The sequence below is a fragment of the Camelus bactrianus genome, chromosome 2 (assembly GCF_048773025.1).
Source record: "Camelus bactrianus isolate YW-2024 breed Bactrian camel chromosome 2, ASM4877302v1, whole genome shotgun sequence".
In the NCBI taxonomy this organism is placed as follows: domain Eukaryota; kingdom Metazoa; phylum Chordata; class Mammalia; order Artiodactyla; family Camelidae; genus Camelus; species Camelus bactrianus.
This window is the reverse complement of record NC_133540.1, coordinates 65,574,405-65,586,687: the sequence shown is the minus strand read 5'-3', so window position 1 is coordinate 65,586,687 and position 12,283 is coordinate 65,574,405. Positions and strand designations below refer to the sequence as shown.

Below are 12,283 nucleotides of genomic sequence, written 5' to 3'. Positions count from 1 at the left end.
AAGAACTTATTTACAAAACAGAAACAGATTCACAGGCATAGAAAACAAACTTATGGTTACCGGGGGGAAGGGGGTGGAAAGGGATAAATTGGGAGTTTGAGATTTGCAGATACTAACTAATATATATAAAATAGAAAAACAGCACACTCATACTGCATAGCACAGGGAACTATATTCAATATCTTGTAGTAATTTATGGTAAAAAAGAACATGAAAACAAATACATGAATGTTCATGTATGACTGAAGCATTATGCTGTACACCAGAAATTGACACAACATTGTAAACTAACTATACTTCAATAAAAAACATATATACAAAAAAAACTTCAGTGAAATGAAATACATTTTAGAATTCTACCATCGGGTTAGACAAATTTATGTTTCTTATTTATATTGCCCCTAAATACTTAACTATTTACAGAGCCATGCCCAACATAGTCAGTAGGTTCAAGCTACTGAAGTCTTCCTGGAAAAAACAAGCTTTTCCCTAAGTCATAACCTGATTCTCCCAATTCTGTCCTGACTTTGACAATCACTTTACCAGATTTTATCAATTATTTTTAGTATTCTCTTTTTCTAATATTTTCATACCATTCTTTTCAAGAAATTATAATAACACAACAGAAAGATTGCAGGATAGAATAAATAAAACTTGTAAGTTCATTTCATGTAGTAGAAGAAAGCAGTTTTACATGTTGCATAGGCTCAATCTGTAAAAAGTGTTAAATATTTAGCAGTATTCTGTTTTCTCCATTAGTGGGTGCAATTATTATCTTGCTGGAAAGGGAGTTCACAATTTTCATATAAGTGACGTCTTTATCTTCAAAAAATTGGGGGACCACTTCGTTCTGGATTTTAGTACATCAATCAAAGTACAATTTTGTTAATTTGACTGATGGCTTTGTGTAGCATCACAAACTGAGCCAGAATTTGATATCTTGTCTGATCCACTCCCTGCAAATAGTCAGGGACAGTCTTTAACCACCCATGACTCATAATTTTTAATTGGAAACAAACAAGCAAAGACTTACAGAGCAGGGGATTTATAGCCCCTTATTTCTAATACGTGCCAATTCTAAATGCTAGAACAAAAGCACACTTTTTCTTCCTGTGAATGTTTCTCCAGTTTCTCCACAATGGAGATGGAAAAACTGCTCTGAACCACATGCCCAGTAGGAGTTTCTCATGTATTTATATAAGAACAGAGAAGTCATGGTGTCTACTTTCTGATGTTGAAGACTTGCTTTTATATGGTGGATTTTCCAAATTTAAAATATTTTGAACATTCCTTTAGGATGCCATCAAAGGAGTCACTTGTGGTGGGTTAATTAAATCTAACACATTTAAAAATAATTCTGCATGTTGTGGGACAGATGCAGCCTTTGGAAAAAGAAAGAGCTTACACTGAACATTGCAACAGATTTTTGTTATTTAATAGTAGGCAACAGACACGTTTACAGAATATGTTTTTAAAGCATGATTGGGAAATATCTGCTCTGTTGACAGGGGAAGAAATCAGGAAAGCCCATATTTAAAGAGAAGGAGAATAAGAAGGAAACCGTGTATGTTTGCTTCTCAGTTGACTCAAATTAGTCTCATTATTTAAAAGTAGTGCCCTCTTGTATAATATTGTTCAATTTTAACTAGAAGAATGAACAACTCCAAAATCCCTTCCCAAACACCAAGATGAACACTAGGATGGAAAATTTGTTCTTATCTAAGAAGAAATGATCAAGTGTACACTTACAAGAGGTGATTTTGGGAATTCAAAAGGATGTCCAAAACTGTAAGAAATGTAAGAGAAAGATGCAAAGAGAACTGAATTGCTCTGCCCAAGAAAATAGAAGAGTTTTGTTATTTTTCACCCTTGAGATTGTGACAGCAGAAGACGTGGAGAACAGGAGAGAGAACAGGCCGAGAGAGAAGGTAAAGCATCAAAAAGACTTAAGAACAGGGATGCCTAAATTCATCTTTACCTTTGCACCGCCCTGTTGTGAAACCTTCCTCCCTTCAGTAAAGTCAGCTGTCCACACGAAGCCTGCAACTACCCAGCAAGGCTTTAGTTAAGTGGGTCTTTCTGAGCTTGCATGAAAGAAAGGGAAACTCCATTTTGGTTGTTGCCAGTCAGAGTTAAAGAAACTGTCCCCGGAAACCAAAGGGAGTACAAGATTTGATGGATGCAGGAAGCTGGAAAGAAAGGTGAACATAAGAACTTAATCCTCCCTCCATCGAAAGGATTTGAGGAAATGTGGGGCATTGGGCTTTTTTCCAGAGCAGAGAGTAAATCTTCAGTCTGAACATATTTTTATGCTAAAGGTGGAGATAACCAAGTGCTATCTGAGTTATATAAAATTACTTTCTTATTTTATTAAGTGCTGTTTACTAGATTCCGAATCAAATTTGCTGAGTCATGAGTATGTGTTTGCGGCAGAAGATAACTGCAGATTTGTTTTATAGCAGATCATTCTAGAGTTGGCTATAAATTGTTTTCTTCACAGACATGGCGGGATGAATAATCAGAACAAACGGACTGGAGCTATAGCATAAGCACTTCAGTGCAGCAGCAATAATTACTTAAATTTGAGGTATCACCAGTATTAAGTAATAAAACATTTTCTAAATGTGAAAGCTACCATTAGATCACAGTTGACATTTATTTGTAAACTGATTTTTTCTGGGTTTGAAGATGAATTCCTGCCAGAACAATTAAATTTACTTTTCTAACAGAGATATTAATAAGAGAAAACTAATAGGTGTAAACTCTCATTATTATCAATATGTAATTCATTTTTTTAATCCAGAATGCCTAAGTAATATGGTGCTCTGTATAACTAAGCATTTTTATTAGTTTAGACTCATTATGTAAAATATACCAGAATAATCAATTTTCAAGCAAATCTCTAGATAGCATTAACATTCATCTGTGTCTCTCCCACTACTTGATAATAGACACTTATTAACTGTTTATTATATGCTAAACATAAAACATAAGTAAGTTTTTCCTGAATAGCCAGAATCTTCAAAATATTATAATTAATCTATCATTTTAAATAGAATTACCACTGGCTAAAAATAGAATGTAAATAGAATGTTTATATTGAACATATGATCTACTGTTGAAACTTCATATTGAAATAAAATTTCTGAGTTTCAATTTTTTGGTGAATCATTATTCTTCATGCTTTATTACTATTTGTAAAGATAGTTCTGCTCTTTTGTGAACTCAGTGTTAAATGCTGGATAAACCTGGATTTATGGAGTTTTTTTTGTTTGGTATAGGGTCACTTTAAAATCTGGGAAGAATTCATGGGATATTTTCTATTTTCCTGGCACTTTTCTTATCTCTAGTGAGACTTCTGTAACATTTGAAAGCATTATACTTCCTATTCTCCTAGGTGAGAAAAGTTGAAGTGAAATACATTTGCTAAATTCAGAAAAGTCCCTTATCAACTATCAAAGTGTCCTCAAAACTCTTGTCCATTTTAATAGCCACCCAGTGAGGAAAAAAAAAAAGCTGACAGAAGGGATTGCCATACTGTAACAGTCTCCTAAGGTTTAATCTCTAGGAATGTATGTCCAAACTTTCATTTATTCCTGTACCACTTTTATAGTTTATTCACATTCTTTACTCCACCTACTATTAGTTTCTTACTCTTTTACTTAAAACCAAATTTATTTATTAAAAATAAATTCATTTTTTAAAAAAATATTATAATACTATTACAAAAAAAAGTAAGATCACTGGTCAGTAATTGAATTAACCATAAAAATAAATACTGTGGCAAAAGTCATATTCTATAGAGATGAACTATGATGGTTCCATGCTTGAGTCCTGCTTTCTCAGTGTTGAAAAGTGAAATTAGTGTGTGTTAGGGCATAGTAAAGACATAACACCAAACATACGCTTAGATCGCTGTAAGTATCACAGAGATTTGAGTCAATGCTGTTTAATTCCATTTATGCCTACAATGATCTCAGGTACCACCAGCTGTACCTATCACACACCCCGGAAATGCTGCTCTGGGTGAAAGCCTTTTAAGGCCACCCAGCAGGTCTTAAAGTACCTTCTAATGCACTAAATTTTAGCTTCTCCACATGGCAGAAGGTCAGCCCCGACTCCATTTTTATTTTTCCTGTCTTATCTCACACCATCACGCATTATTCCCATCTTTCTTTAATAATCAAGGTCAAAGGAGCCCAATGCTCAGCATTGTTTAAGGGACTGGTAATAGAGGTAGAAAGTAAGGGCTGGGTAGGTGATCAATAATTATTCGATGTCTCAGATACATAAGTGGAGAAAATGCTATAGTTGATCCTTGAACAATGCGGGGGTTAGGAGTATGCAGTCTGCACATAAGTTAGTCTGTCTTCCTTATCTGTGGTTCCACTGTATTTGAGGTTCCACATCCATAGATTCAACCAACCTCCACTTGTATAATACTGTAGTATTTATTATTAAAAAAATCCACATAGAAGTGCATCTGCACAGTTCACACTCATGTTGTTCAAGGATCAACTGTACATAAAAAAGGAGCCCCAGGGCCTACAATAATCCCACTAGAATCCAAATCAGGTTTTTAAAGGACAGTGCGTTGAACTGCATTTTTAATATCTTGGATAATAGTAAGGAAATATACAGTATAAAAATAATTAGATACATTATTATTCATTTACAGGATAAAGTTTAGTAGGAACAAATATAAAGTGAACAACAAAAGAGCAAAAACAAAAAATGTACAAAGTTAGTAAAATAGTATAGGAACAGATACACATCAGACAGACATAAAGGCAGAGGAAACCCAAAGCAAGGAATGAATAATTAATGATATTTTACCTTAAAATTATACTTGTTATGCATCACACACTGCATGATGAGATCATTCCGTACAACTAAGAAGCAGCTATTGCTACTTTGCTCCACAGCAGTTAGACTCTTATTACAACATGCATCAGTTTCCATCTCTGTAGTTTAAACAAGTAGGAGCAAAACTGTCAAAGAACAGAAACTAATATGAGTAAAGAGGAAAACTGGATTCCAGGAGGAGAAGAAAAAGGAGTTGGAATGATTTACTGTTTAATCTGAGGAAACAATCTCTGAAACTAACTTAATCCTTTCCACGTTTAAGTTTCTATAGTATTGTTTGTCTTTTTTAATTTCCCAATATGTGAATGAAAGTTAAAGGAATTTCACCTTAAAATTTCAGTTTCACAAGATGACGAAAATCAGTAATTATTTTACTAATATTCAGAGAAACTAAATGGACAAATATAGTTCATTAACAAATTAATTCTCAGGCAAGCACATCAAGACATGTAAAGGACAACTATAAGCCGAATTAATTAGTAAAATACATCTGCCATGAAAATAACATGATAGCTTCCATAACTACAGTGTATAACTTTTTAATTATTTATGTCGGAAGAATAGAAAAAGACTGTATGCTTATAAAATGTAGTAGTAGTAGTAGTGGTAATAAAGTATTACAAAAAAAGTAATAGAGCAGCATTTTAATTCTACCTGTACCAGTTCCTCAACGGTAAATTAAAGCTCTGAACCTTATAAATTTAATAGGCAAGGCATATGATCATAAAGATGTTTTTGGCCTTCGGGTGCCTGTGAATAATGGATCAATTAAATAAATTCAGCCAGTATTAATGGAACATCTTCTATGGATATAACTTGACACAAAAGAATTTACCTTGCAATCTAGAAAAACTCCCTTGATACAGGGTGTTCTTTCTTCTCACCTTAATATCAATCAAATTTGTGCCAAAAACTTGATGTATTACAAATTTTATTGATGACACCTGAATTAGTTATCTATTGCTATACAATAAATTATTTCTAAGCACTTTTCTTAGAACAATAACCATTTATTATCTCTCAGGGTTTCTGCAACCAGCTCAAGGCTTGATGGTCTGGAAGACCCGTTTACAAGGTGGCCACTCTCATTGCTGGCAAGTTGATGCTGGCTGTTGATGGCTAGTCCTCAGTTTTTCTCCCCTGGGTCTCTCTGCCTGAATGTTCTTACAACAAAACACAATGGCTGGCTTCCCCCAGAGAAAGCAATCTAGAGACCTGGGTAGAAGCCATATGTCTTTTACTACCTATCCTTGGAAATCACACATCACTTGCATTGACTTCCAAGACTCACACAACTCAGTCCTAAGTGAATGTGAGACTGGTCCATCCAAATGCTTAACTACCAAGAGGCAAGGATCACTGCAGGCCAGCTTGGGGACTTGCCACAACCATCCTTACAATTTGTTGGAGTACTTTCAAGTACAAAGATTAGTCAATTTTAAAAGGTGAATTTCTGTATTCTAGAAGAAACATCAAAGTTTTGTTTAAAATCTGAATCTGCCCACTCAGATTTCCCATTGTTCCTCAAAAGATAATCTGGTTTCTTTGCTCTCCCCTAAAATGGCTTTTTTATTTCCTACTTTGTTCATGTTTTTTCTCCCTCCTTTTTATTTAATAAAACTCTTATAGAACATGGATATTTTTTAAAGCTCAATTGAAGTTGTACTATCTGCATGAAGCCTTATTTATTGGTTCTATCTATGATGACCATCCTCCCTTCAAAATTTCTAAATGTACAATTCTTAAATCACACACCTGAACACTTAATGAGTCCTTTTCATTGATCTAATAGACAACAACTGAATGCCTATTGTGTTCTAGGGCTGTGCTAGGTGATGGCATAACATCAATTATTTATTTCCCTTATCAATCCAAAGAACCAAAGAATTCACTTATGTATCTTATATTCATGATGCTAATATTTAATATATATTTTGCAAGTATATTCTTCCAGTTGTTAAATGTAAGTTTTTTTTTAATGTCCCCAAGTGTGTATTTTGTATGTAGAAAAGGTTTTGCAGAGGCTAATTTGGTTTTGGAAGTTAATAGTCAGTTTTTTTTTAAACTCAGAATAAAAAGTCTATTTCTCTCTTAAACTTTTAAGTTCAATTTACAAATGTTATTAATCTATTTATTAATACAGCAAATTTAGCAATCACTTTAGGGTCTCTTTAACATTTAATTCCATTTATGTATTTGGTTAAACTCCCTTAAGTATTTAAAACTCTATTCATAAATTGAAAATAGTAACCATATATCAATCTACCTGCTTTTTAGGGTTTTGTAGAGGTAACATATGTAAGAGTACTTTGCAAAATCTCAATTAATAAACAAATATGGCATTATTGTTGTTAAGTTATAATATCAGATGTGCTACAATGTTGAAATGGTTTTATAGAAAACAAAGCACATAGCTTTGCTCTTAAGAACTTTTAATAAATGTTTTGTCAGTTTTTAAAAATAGTTAAAAAAAATTTTAAGTGCTTCTCTTACCCTGAATCAGAGGGAGATAGAAGAACATTGAATTTAAATAAAACTAAAGTCTGAAGGAGAATTAAACATTGTTCCATCTCACGACAGCCTGTCTGAAACACCAAGAAGCATACAAAGGTATAACTTCAATGTACCCTTCAGAAGACAGGTCCCCATAGAGAGGACATGGTGGAGTCTGGAGATCTTGGGGTACACTGACATCAGGGTCAGCCTTCAGTCTAAAGGGAGAGATTTACAGATCATCTACTGAATATTAAATTAAATATGATGAATGCCTCTGACTACCTAATAATTCCAGGTAGAAACATCTTACAGAAAGCTGCTTCAACGCAAGAGGACAAACATGAACAAAGACTAGTCTTATGTGGAAGGCCTTTGACCCTAAAGGGTAAAGGTGAATGTAACGTACAATTCAAGAGAATAAGAGAATAAGATTGAGAGGAAATCGATAAGAACAAAACTAAAAGTTAAATGCACACAGTGTGTCTTCCCTATTCATAAGGGATTTGTTCCAGACCTGCAGGGAAAATGGAGAACCCACAAATAGTGTATGATTAATGACAACAGAGATTTATTTGCTAAAACAAGATTGTTCCTGTCACAAAATGCTGCAGAAGGCTGAGGACGTTTCTCTCCATAGCTTTCTTTTCTTGGTATTTCTTAAAGTTTTCTGATTAAATACATTCAACCTGTGTTGTGTACTAATCACTCTTAAGACTTTGAAGAGTCTTCTTTGTAGATTAAGATACCCTATTTCCCTTTTAATAGATCCCAGCTTCAGTTTTAAATTTCTTAAGCTCAGGATCTTCATTTTATTCATTCTGCCTAACTTTTGCTACAAACATAGAAAATTACATAACCAGAAAAGTGCAAAAATATAAATATACATATAATGAATAATGAATAAATATTGGCCAGAACTTGGTGCATTTACAACCTAGATAAAGAAACAGAATATTACCAGCAGTGCAGAAGCTCCCTGAGAATGTTCTAGGAATTCTGTCCCTCTCCTATTGCTCTAGAAGTAACCTGTAGCTAATCTGATTTATGGTAATTACTTCTAGCCTTTATAGATTTATTGTGTATGTGTATATCTGAGAATAATAGAACTTAGATTTGGCTGTTCTTAACTTTCAGGTATTTTTTTGTGTTTTGCTCAGGATTATATCTTAAGATTTTCATTTTATTGATTATAGCTATAGTATGTTCATTGCCGTTACAGTATATAGTTCATTGAATGAATAAACCATGATTTACTTATTAGTTTTGCAATTTGTAGACATTTGAGCTGTCACTAATTTTTGACTAGCATAAAAATGCTGCTGTAAGCAAACTTGTATTCCTATTCTTGAGCATAAGTGAAGTACATGTATTCCTGTTGTTACGAAATTTTTTTGATTGGGTTTCTATTTTCCTTACTGATGTGTAGTTTTTTCTGTATATTCTGGATGAGTCTTTTCTGTCAGTTATAGCCATGCCTTCTCCTATTTTGAGGCTGTCTTTTCACTTTTGCTACTGTGGCTTTTGATACACTGAGTGATTAATTCTAATGCAATAAAATATGTCTTTACCTTTACGGTTAGTGCTTTTTGTGTAGTTTCCTAGAATAAAGGTACAAAGATATTCTCTTATATTTTCTTCTTAAACTTTTGAAGTTTACATTCTACATTTAAATCAGTAAGTAATTCATCTGGAATTGTCTTTCGTATTTTTCTGAAAATGGCATAGAAATCCAGTATACTTTTTCCCAGTGGCTACCTGATTGTCCCAGCAGCATTTATGGAAAAGGCCAATCCCTTCCCCAGTGCTCTGTTGTATATCAAAGATCAACACATCTGTAGGTCTTTCAGAACTCTATTCTCTCCCCGAATCTATGGGGCATCAGCGCCACTATTGCTTGGCATGTCTTCCATGCACCAGTTTGACAGTGTTAATGATTATACCTTTGTTATAAGATTTGATAACTGACAGACCAACTTCTCCTTTCTCATTTTTCTTCTTCAAGAATTACTGATATTTTCTTGACTTTACGCATTTCTATTAAAAATTATAATCAGCTTCTTATATTGCACAATAAAATCTATTAGGATTTTAATTGGAATTATATCAATCTATAGGTCTATTAGCAGAAAATTAGCATCATTAAAATACTGGATTGCCCAATCAATTAACATAGTATGTTTTCCTAACTTTTAAGGTTTCCTTTAATGGCACTCAATAAAGTTTTATTATTCTCCTCAGAGAAATCATAAATATATTTTATTAGAATTATCTATGAGTACTTGAATTTTGTTTCTGTAAGTGGCAAATTGCTAAACTTTCTTTTTTAAGTATTTGTTGCATAATAGAAATATAACTAATTTATTTAAGTTCTGTATTCTGAAACTTGGATGAATTCTTTAATTCTAATATTCATCTATAAAGTCTTGTGGATTTTCTTTATATAATCACAGCATCTACAAATAATAGCAGTTTTTATTTTTCCTTTCTAATTATTGTATGCTTATTTTTTGTGCTTTACTGCACTAGCTAGCATATTAGTACAAGGTTTTATAAAAGTAGCATCGCTGGGCAAGACTGCCTTCCTCTCCCTCTCAAAGGGAAAGGTGACACTTCTCCATTATGCATGATGATTGCTGTAGTTTTTGAAGCTACCCTACCAGATTAAGAAAACCCCCTATAGTCCTGTTTCCTAAATGTTTTTATCAAGAATAAATATTGAACTGTTAAAAGTGCTTTTCCTGCATCTGTCAGATGACCATGTATTTTTCTCTCTATTCAATCAGTGTGGTGGGTCGTGTTGATTCATGTCCTAGTGTTAGACCAACTTCATATTGCTAATATAATCCCAAATTGGGGACAGTTAAGGACCTTTTAAAAATATTTTATTGGACTTTAAATTCTTTTTTTAAAGAATGAAATTGGCTTATAGTATTCCTTACAATATTCTGGCAGGTTTCGATTTTAGCCATATGCTTGCCTGATAAAGTAAGTTGGGGAGTAAAACCTCTATTTCCATTCTCTGTGAGAGTTTATGTAAAACTGGATTTATTTATTATTTGAATAATTAGTGTAATTTTCTAGTGACATCAACTGCACTGAGAGTTTTTGTGTATGGGAAGATGATCAATTGCTGATTCAATTTCTTTAATGGTTAAAGGGTTACCAAAGTTTTGTATTTCTTCTAGAGTTAGTTTTGATAAACTATATTTTTCTAGCAATTTATTCATTTTATGTAAATTTCCAAGTTTTTAACATTAGGCTTTTCATAATATTCATCTACTAAATTTAAATTTTAGCAGAAACTGTAGTGATATTTCTTTTTTCATTTTTATTGATTTGTTTCTTACCTCCTTTTCCTTGATTCATAGTGGCAGAGGCTTAGCAATCTTAAGAAAATATATAGAAATCCTTTGCATTATATATTTCTTTTCTATTTCATTAATTTTTGCCTTTACTTTCATTATTTTCTCCCATATACTTTATGTGGGTTTATTTTAGTCTTTTAAAAATTATTTTCTTTCTAATGTGTGCATTTAAGACTATAAAGCTCCCCATCACTGGTTTAGTTGTATCATGCATACATTGTTGTAAAATATTTTATTTCTCTTCATATTCTTCTAATTTCCATCATGATTCTTTTTTCTATATCCATAGGTTATTTATAAGCAAATATCTTAATTTCTGAACATACAGAGATTTTTTACTGTTCTGATCATAATATTGATTTATAGTATAATTACATTAAACTCAGAGAAAATACACATTCAGCTCTTTAGTTGTTTCAAAGGAAAAGTTTGTCCAAGACATCTGGCACAATATGTGAACATTAAAGTTTTAATCAGGTACCAAAATATGTGAAATTACCAAGGGGTAGGATAAACAATCATATGTAGAATTTCAAATAAAGTATCCAAAACTTGCCTGTGAAGGCTTCAATCTCCTAACTCATTCTATAGCATAAAAAGAATGAAAATGTGGAGAGAAAGATATAGATATTATATGAGAGGAAGTTGTCTTTGCAGAATCTTTCTTTTGAATCCCATTCTAACTTTCTTCACCCCTGAGGAGCAAGGCTTGTCTGCCCCTCTGCGATTCAAACCTACCTTACTGTGTGGTCCCTACATGTGAAAGGCATGGTAGCCTTGGATCTGACTTATCCCTGGGAAACCAGGAGAAACGAAGAATTGCTGTCTAGCAGTTTGGGGGCAGTACCAGGAAGGTTATTGTTATGTTGAGAATAAGCCCGCCCTGACAGGGAGTGTTAGAGAAAGAGACCTAAGGCTGTTTCCTGTGGACCAAATGAAGAGTGAGAATGAGGGCGCGGGCTTAGAGAAGTTTTGAGTCCTGTTAGGGCTGTGTGCAGAGTTGGCCACTTTAGCATCATGAGGCTCTGAGTTAACGGAGGATTACCAGTGCTTTGGAAAGAGTAATCGCTGGACTCGCAGACTAGGATCCATCCTCGTGAACAAGGAGCTACGGGGGAGACAGGCTCAAAAGCACACCTTTGAGGAACCCATGAAAATGCACCATTCAGCTACTGGCTTTAACCACCTGCCAGGCTCTGGGCACAACATATGGTGCCAGGTCTAGTAATAAGTTTCATTCAACTTTCTCATTCCTCTCTTACCCTGCTCCCAATATGGCATTGTCAGAAAGGGACTGGAGAGGGAATAGGGGACTGGAAAATAGAGAACTTGTAAAGAAGCCACTTTGTAGAATTCTATCCCCTGCTGGCCTGAGCTACAGGAGAGAATTTTCAATTATTTTGGATCATATATTCAAATTTTAAATTGATACACTGCAAATTTAGTTGTCTACAGAACTGAGTGAGCAAAAGTCATGGCCCTTCAATATTTTTATTGAGGGCAGGAAGTTTATGTTCACAAAATAAATTGTAAGAAAGTGATGGGAAACTAAAATA

General features: G+C 33.6%; 1 protein-coding gene and 1 long non-coding RNA gene across 11 annotated transcripts in view; one reads left to right on the top strand and one right to left on the bottom strand.

Moving 5' to 3' along the window:
* The window catches only part of LOC123616481 (uncharacterized), a 126,094-nt gene that overhangs the window by 91,065 nt on the left and 22,746 nt on the right, over positions 1–12,283 (top strand). The window lies entirely within an intron of this gene.
* Positions 1–12,283, bottom strand: part of EMCN (endomucin) — a 90,867-nt gene that overhangs the window by 66,450 nt on the left and 12,134 nt on the right. The window contains exon 2 of one of the 10 annotated variants that reach the window (XM_045515738.2): positions 4,837–4,991. The exons of the other annotated variants lie outside the window; for them this stretch is intronic. The gene's annotated coding sequence lies outside the window, so the exon portion shown is untranslated. The remainder of the gene's footprint in view (positions 1–4,836; positions 4,992–12,283) is intronic. 10 annotated transcript variants of the gene reach the window in all.